The following is a 7,468-nucleotide window of genomic DNA, read 5'->3' as shown; positions in this document are numbered from 1 at the left end:
GAGAGAGAGAGAGAGAGAGAGAGAGAGAGAGAGAAAGAAAGAAAGAAGGGAGGAGACAGAGAGATGTGTCACACTTCTTCCTTTTCCTTCTCGACTTCCCGAATCTCACAAACCTTCGTTTACGTTCTTTGCAAGCATAAGCACCGAATTGATTAAATATTAAACAAGTATCCACCGTTTCTCTCGCGATACTCCCCGACTTTTCCTCGTGTCTTGCATTTTTAAAGGTTGTCTTTTTGCGTATTCAGGCTTTAAGATTACGAAATTGCAAAGTTCCAGGGGATTGTGAGATTTTAAAGCAGTTTAGGAAACAAGAGAAATCAAGAATGCGAGAAATTCGGGATTCAGATCGCGGACATGAAAAGTCACGGAGGCTCAAATTTGCAAAATGTAAAGATACTACAAAACAAAGTTGCGCGGATTAAGCAAAGAAAAGATAAAGTATCAAAGCATATTTATATCTTACACGAAAGAGGTGATACCTTATGAAGATCTTGGAGGATCTTCAATCTTGCAGAATTGTAGGAAGACATCATCATTTGCAGTATCATTTGTTTTCAGTTTATTTTTAGTATAAATGAATTTGTAAGATATACATACACACACACAGAAAAATACTGTATTTGAGTAAATGTTACTTTTCTCAAATACTTCATAAATTTGTAAATCTAAGTAAATATAACATAAATTTATTGTAAACATCAAATCTACACAAAATACAGTTTAGCATCTCAATCAAGAATTAAATTAAAATCAAAATTTGGTTTGGTTTACTGCACATAGAGTCGCACCGATACTTTTTCTTCGATAAAGTTTGATAAAATATTCTGATATATTATCGAAAAAATGAATTTCTCTATTAAGTACATGATAATAAGCTTTTCTCATATTTATTTCTCAGATTTCTTAGATGAGTACATTTTAAAGAATTATCAACAAAATATTTATTGTTGAAGACAATCGTTATTTAAGAAAAAAAAGCAAACTAAATAATCGCTTATCTTAAAAGCAGTATATTTCTCTGTGTGCACACAATGCGCGTGTTAGAACGAAAAAGTTGCGAACTTGAATTGATTTCTACATTCGAGGAAAATTTCGGCTTTTCTTAATTCACGATCGTAGCTCGTGGATAAATATTCACAATGTCTAGCGAGAAACTCGGACACTCGCTTAGGTCCTTTTGCTCCCGAGGTTTTTCTCATTTCGCGACGCTCAATTCACCGCCACGCTCTCACTCGGAACAATTTCTTTTCTTCACCTCACATACGGATAAGTCAGACCTCGGCGGTTTCGCGTAGCGGTTCCGCTTCCGTCCACTGTTTCTTTATATTTCGCGCAGCGATAGATGGTCGACTGGAGGGATGAATGGACCGATCGGTCAGACGTCGAGATGGCTTTTTATCAGTACGAGCGGATCCGGAGGTATGCTCGAGGTATATCGACAGCGGATCGAAGGATCAGCAAGGAGAAAAAAGAGGCGCGCCCCGGGATACGCGATCGCGCTTTTAATCTTGAACGTGCCAGCGCGTGGCCATATAGCGTTCTAGTAATTTATCGGTAATTTATTATCTCCGCTTTTTTGTAAACTGCTCGAGTATCGCCCGGGAGAATATGCGCCAGTGCGCTTTAATCCACATAAAAAAGATTCAATTACCGACAAAAAAGGGGAAACAGGGAAGAGGTGAGGGGAGTAATCAGGATTGACCAATTCGAGGAAATGCGCGAGTTTCTAATGCCGTTCATGGGGTATGCGCTGAAGGAGAGAAAAAAAAAATAGTTGATCCAACTAAAATTATAGTTATTTTGGCTCTAATTAGATTTTTCCTTGTTTTAACACGGACATAGTAATATTATTATTATCTGCAAAGAAGTAGGCTTTCAGGAGGTCTTAGCCTAGACCTAGAAAGATCTTTTGTAACTCATTTCCATTACCGGCTTGTCTAGAGTATCTTTAAGTTATTTGTAAATTTGAAGATTATTCTAGGATGCATTTCCTTGATTTTCTTAAGTGTTACTATCGCCTTTTCAAAATACAGTAGTGATAACATGCATATAAAAATATTATCAGCATAGTAGAATTTGACACAAAAACACGATTTTCTTCACCATAATTTACAGCAATTATTTCTTTATATGATTGTAGTTACAGACACTAAGCATTTTTGTCCCATTGTGAACAAAACCCATGAAACGCGAAGTGCGTGCGCGCGCATGTCGCTCTCCAACTTGACGTACGACTCGAGTACGAATTATTTTATTTCCTCTCGCGTTTTTACGATGAATTTTATTAAATTTATTCTCATAACGAGAATTTTATTGTAATTTGCGCGAATTCCGGCGGATTAATCGTCTGTCAATTCCACGATGCCCATCGTGAATCGCGAATGTGGAAAATTGATGTATAACAATGATCACGTTACGTAATCAAAAACGTAATTTAATATAGAAGAGTCTCCCTTTAGATACAAAGCGCTGGTTTATGCGCGGATAATATGTGCGATGCAATTACATTAGAGAATGAATATGTTCCAGGCGTAAATGCCGATTTAATCCGAGCGATTCGCGATGGGGACGCTGCTATCGTGTAAGAGTATAACTCAACGTTCATCCATTATCGAATGGTTATTACAAAACACTCTTGCTAAAAAATCATCATCGTATTTCACGCTCTTCAAACTCCTTTTTATATTTGACAAGTGAACGAGTAATGATATGGGCTGTAGGAGTGTGCGTACGCGTGTGTGCGTATGTATATGTGTGATGCGTGACAGATATTTAATTTCAGTGAAGTCGTGCGATTTAATCGTGTTTAAACAAATTAAATTCAATTTATTCGTGTCAATCCAGATCAGATAATGGGTATGAATAACGTTTCGTTCGCCGACAGATTAAACATCGACTGCCGAACTGATCTCACGTCGCGTTGCGCAATCCGCGACACCGAGAGACGTGCTCTCGCGTTTGAAAGTGAATCAAGAGGGGTGATCCGCCGTCGCGCTTTACATGGTGCGCGATATTAGATTCCGACATTTCGGCGGCGTAAAGTAAATCCGAAGATACAGCGAGTCTAAAAATGAAAGAAAGGAATCTCACGGAAGGCTAAAGGTCCTGGGAAGTGTGAGGATTCGTAGGTCTTACAGGATTTTCCGAGAGCCCAGAGGTGTAAGAACGTTTTAGAACAAAAAGTACCCAAGACGCACGAGTGGCGGGAAGCGCGGTTTGAGCATTTGGCAATTCGAGCGCAGCTCGGGATATCCGGGCTTTTTATGCTCGCGCGAAGCAGGTAGCCGGAAATTCAACGACTCCGATTTTCCCGACACGCGTGGAACGCGGCGGATCGAAGCGTTTAAGCACGTGGGAATCCGCGAGCGTCACACCGATAAAGAAATGTTTCGTATTTGCAACTACAATCACATGGAGAAATAATTGCTATAAATTGTGCTCAAGAAAACTATTTTTTTAAATTAAATTCTACTATAATATCAGTGATAATAATCTTACATGTCACTACTGTTATCTTCGTGTTAGAACAACAAAAATACATGATGGGGGCCAAGAATAATTACAATCTTCTCTCTCAGCGCAGGAGAAACACGTAAGAGCGCGCAGGATTCAATTCCTCTCGAGCTCTTGGCGAGGGCTGCGCGCGAGCTCACCGTACACTCGCAATTTCAATCACTCGACTGTCGTGAAGACTTTACCGTCGCGCGCGATGGATCGCGAACGTCCTCAGACAATCAGATTTTTCCGGCCCTCTCGACAAATCTAGCGTATTTTTTTTTCCCGATAGCCGCGGTCGTTTCTATCGCGCGCGCGTATCGATTTCTCGTTCGGTCTGGCGCATTCGTTGTTGCCGAACGAGGAGCGGTAGGATAAAAAATAAAAAAAAAGAAGTGTGAGAGAAAGAAAGAGAGGGAGAGGTGGACAAGCAGACAGACAGAGAAAACCAGTTACGCGCGCGGAGGGAAGTGCGCGTCGAAGTGATAGAAGTGATTGATGAGTTGGCGGTGGTGATCGGCTCGAATTCCGCGGCCAATATTTTCGGGAGAAACACGACGTCGTTATTCCGTGACGCTATCGCTGGCGCGCCGGATTTCTCGAGTTTGCATTTATGATACTCCAATTAGCGATCTCTTCGGCGAACGAAAGGGACGCGCCAGCATGGCAGGATGGTGGTAGGGCACAGCACGGCAAGGCAGGGCAGGGCAGGGCAGCAGCGATTTTGCCGCTTCGTTACGCTTCAATGCATAAATGAGCGAACCTTCATTAAAGCGGAAATCGTTTTTTCGGCCGGCGCTAATTGTCGACTCGCGCGCGCAAGCTGACTCGCTCGCTTACTCGTCAGTAGGATCGACGTCGCCGATTTTCCGCCACTCTTCCAATAGCGAGCGCCGGAGGAATGTTTTTCCGAGGAGCGCACCCCCTTGAACCGCCCCGTATCCTCTATCGCAGACCTCCAGGCTCTACGTCAACAGTTGGCTTTTCCAGTATTTTATCGCTCTGATTAAAAAGCTCCTCTTTCAACACGCGGATGTTGACGTCGACAGCGCGCGCGGGTAGTCGCTATTCGCACTTTTTCCGCTTAATCTCGCCATTCTACAATCTGTATATTGAGTCCACATATGCACGTCCAGGAGGTTTGTCCGCTTGTAGCTGCAACGCCTGTACGCTTCATTTCTTCGCTCTTTATTCAGTGTACTTCCTCGTCCGGCCGAAAAAACGGTGGTTTTTTGTGCGAATATAACAGTGCGGACAAATGTTAACGCTCAAAATTTGCTTTAAAATAATGTTAATATTTACGTGGGCAGAAAGTTATTTCTATATAAGTTTTAATATTTCTTTCAAGCACATTCATATGGAAGTAACTTTTTTTTCCATATAAGTGGTAACTTTTCCTTTGGAGCAAATCTTCCATACACAACTATATTGTTAACTCTCTTTCTTTTGAAGCATCCTTTAAATCAAATATGCGAAATAAAATTTCCCCACGAGAGTATATATCGTATGAAACATCGTTTCCGGGAAAATCGATTTTGAAAATTCGACCAATCGCAACTTGACGCAACGTGCTGTTTCATTAATTATTATTTTTACCCGTGTTCGTAAACATTGAAGGTGGTCAAGCAACACAATACATTTCTGCGTATTATTTATTATGTATGTATGCAATTATTATTTATTATATCGTTATTTATTCTATTATGAATATTGCGGAGAATGTTTCTCGTGTTGCCCGACATACAGAATCCCGCTCAACAAATTAAAGAACCATGAGGAGGTTGTTCTAATGCGTTGATATTTTTTAATATTTAAAATTTCAACGTAATTTTTACGCGGAAGTTGCAAAAAATATTTTCTACACGTTCTTTTTGTAAATACAAAAATGATAAACGGTATGGTAAAAAGCGAGAAATGATCTCTCTCCTTCAATGTAATCTCATACAGAATCTGGTAAAAATGGAGGAGCGTGATACGTTGACGGTTTTAGTGACATTTAAGCTCGATCTTGATCATTTGGTGTTTCTGACGTTTGTTTCCCAACGACATTATTGCCAAGTATCTCGATCGAGGAGGTAAGATCCGCTCGAAATTCTGCCGGGGAGGATCCGTCGGTCGTCGAAGTAACGACCACCGGTGCTTCTCGGTGCACTCTGTGTTTGAACGGCGCGATAAATGCATCAGCGTATAGGGAAGACCGAGGCTAGATATCCCATATTTTACAAGTTCGAAATTACAACTTTTCAGGCAGCTAATTGTTGTGACAGACTGCATAAAAATGATAGAGATAACCTTTTCCTATGTATTAATATCCACCACGATTCTGTTATATTTTGTTTTGTAATAACCAAAATACATGCAGCAACACAACCATTTTGCTCTGGTACCGGTAGCGCAAAGTAAAGAAGGCCACATATAAAATATGTATCTTGATTAGTAGTTCCAGAGTATTCGCGAGAGGCCTTCACAACCCTCCTGCCGGCCTTTAATTATGGGTCAACTTTACCTCGTCCGCCCGTATGCTCTATTTCAATCACTTTATGAATGAAAATTGCATTTATTATCAGAAACTAGTATATCATTTATTATCAGAAACTAGTATATATAACTAGTATATCACTTGTAAAAAATTTCATTCTAGCTAATAACACATCGCTCAGTTTTATTCAGTCGTAATGAAGAATATTAATATAACATTTCGAGAGGCTCAAAAATTCACTTTACTAGCAGGTTTCTCTATTTCTTAACAGTAATATTCCGATTTTAATGAAACTTAGGGAAAAGTGTTTACTCTCTTAAAATGAATCAGTGAAACATTACTGAAAACAGTGAATATATACTGATTTGCAGTTATAAGTGGTGCACTGAAAGTGCTCAGTGCTATACTTATAACTGACTATCAGTGACTATTCACTGATTTACTTTAAAAGAGTATATTCTAAAAGGACTTTCGCGATTTTGCAACTATTCTCAAAATGAATACTAAAAAAGGCATACGAGCAACTCTTGGGACTGCATAGTTCTGCCCTATCGTAACGAGCCGAGAATGACGGGTCGGTGTTGCAACAATATTGGGGCAGTTTACCGCGCAGTCGCTGGCAGCCGTCTCGAATTTATGATGTGGATTCGTTAGGGCTTCGGGGATGGCGTGCAAGAGGCCGAAACGGTGAGCGTTATGGCAACAGAGAACCGGCGTCGTGTTCGCCGAGAGGGTTGTGCGCGGTTTACTTGGCCGGCAGCGCGTTATTCGCGCGGCATAACTGTCCCAGATAATGCCGGGCACGCGGTCGAAAAGCCGTGCCGCTCTTCGCCCGAAAACGCCCTGAACGCGATCGGACCCGCGCGCAAATGCGACAGCGGCGAATAGCTGCGTTTTCTTCTCTTTGTCTCTCCTTCCTACTCTTGCTTTCTTCACACGCGAAATTATCTGGAAAAATATGTTGTGAGTTGGCAAAAAAGAAAGAGGAGAGAGGAGGAGAGGAGAAGCGCCGCGTATTTTCCGCGTCGCGCATCAATCCGCGGAAAATCCGGTTAAGCGCTCTAATGTATCCGTACGGCGGATTCATATCCGGGCGTTTACGTTAACGATGTTTGAGTAATGACGTCCTAAATTGAACTGCTTTTTAATCTTCGACCAGCGAGTCTCTGTCTCGAAATAATCGCTTTTATCTCCCCCCCTGCCTCTCCGGGGCTCATTCCTCTCGTAAAGCGCTCACCGGAAAAAGTGCGCGATAAACGCGGGAGTCGTAATTTCTGTGCGACACATCGGTGATTTTGCGATTTATCGCGGATTATAACTCCATGTTTTCGTACGCATGCACGCACGGAAATGCGAAAAGCGCACACAGAGGCCGCGAGAATTCATCACGTACGTCTAGATTGTCGTAATAATTTTCATCCTCTCTGGCTGCGTTCAGAAATCCAATTTTGAGTTAAAAGGGTAACTCACAGTTGTTCAGAAATTAACTCG

The 7,468-nt window shown here is 41.5% G+C and overlaps 2 protein-coding genes across 5 annotated transcripts in view; one reads left to right on the top strand and one right to left on the bottom strand.

The window, feature by feature from the left end:
- The window catches only part of LOC116842719, a 294,323-nt gene that overhangs the window by 61,448 nt on the left and 225,407 nt on the right, over positions 1–7,468 (top strand). The gene's annotated exons all lie outside the window — the stretch shown is intronic.
- The window catches only part of LOC116842632 (hemicentin-1-like), a 287,444-nt gene that overhangs the window by 56,988 nt on the left and 222,988 nt on the right, over positions 1–7,468 (bottom strand). The window lies entirely within an intron of this gene.

The sequence above is a fragment of the Odontomachus brunneus genome, unplaced genomic scaffold, assembly GCF_010583005.1.
Source record: "Odontomachus brunneus isolate Ranch 3 - 2012 unplaced genomic scaffold, Obru_v1 Obru_scaffold_026, whole genome shotgun sequence".
NCBI classification, from domain to species: Eukaryota; Metazoa; Arthropoda; class Insecta; order Hymenoptera; family Formicidae; genus Odontomachus; species Odontomachus brunneus.
Note: the sequence above shows the minus strand (reverse complement) of the source record. Positions and strands in the feature narration are given on the sequence as shown.